Raw genomic sequence first — 489 nt, 5'->3', positions numbered from 1 at the left:
CCGGTGGCCCCGGGTCTGCAGCCCCCGGATGTGTGAGGTGGGAGGGCCCGTCTTCATCGTCACCGGTTACCCAGGGTCTCGGCCAAGGAAATGGGGCTTCTCCTTATTGTGATGTGGTGTTTTTTTTTAATTGTAGTTTTTGGGTTTCTTAAAAATATGTTTCTTATTGGTTTCAGAGACAGGGAGAGAGAGAGAAACATCAGAGTGATGAGAGTCACGGATCGGCTGCCTCCTGCACGCCCCCGGGTGGGAATGGAGCCCGCAACCCCCGCCTGTGCCCCGACCGGAACCCAACCGTGACCTCCAGGTTCAGAGGTCGAAGTTCAACCCCGACCCTGGCGGGGCGGGACAGGACATTGGGTTCTGTGGGCGGTTGATGGGTCGGGAAACAGTGGCCGCCCTGTCCCGAGCGCACAGCCACGTGGGCGTGCCGGGCGCTCACTTGTGTGGTCCCCCGGGAACGTGGGGGTCCCCGCCCCTTTGGGTTCA

At 60.7% G+C, this 489-nt stretch overlaps 1 protein-coding gene across 1 annotated transcript in view; it reads left to right on the top strand.

Moving 5' to 3' along the window:
• Window positions 1–17: 17 nt before the first annotated feature.
• ZGRF1 (zinc finger, GRF-type containing 1) overlaps window positions 18–489 on the top strand; it is a 55,045-nt gene continuing 54,573 nt past the window's right edge. Inside the window, exon 1 of the mRNA XM_014533066.1 lies at window positions 18–37. The gene's annotated coding sequence lies outside the window, so the exon portion shown is untranslated. The remainder of the gene's footprint in view (window positions 38–489) is intronic.

Source organism: Myotis brandtii, unplaced genomic scaffold (assembly GCF_000412655.1).
Source record: "Myotis brandtii unplaced genomic scaffold, ASM41265v1 scaffold932, whole genome shotgun sequence".
NCBI lineage: Eukaryota > Metazoa > Chordata > Mammalia > Chiroptera > Vespertilionidae > Myotis > Myotis brandtii.
Note: the sequence above shows the minus strand (reverse complement) of the source record. Positions and strands in the feature narration are given on the sequence as shown.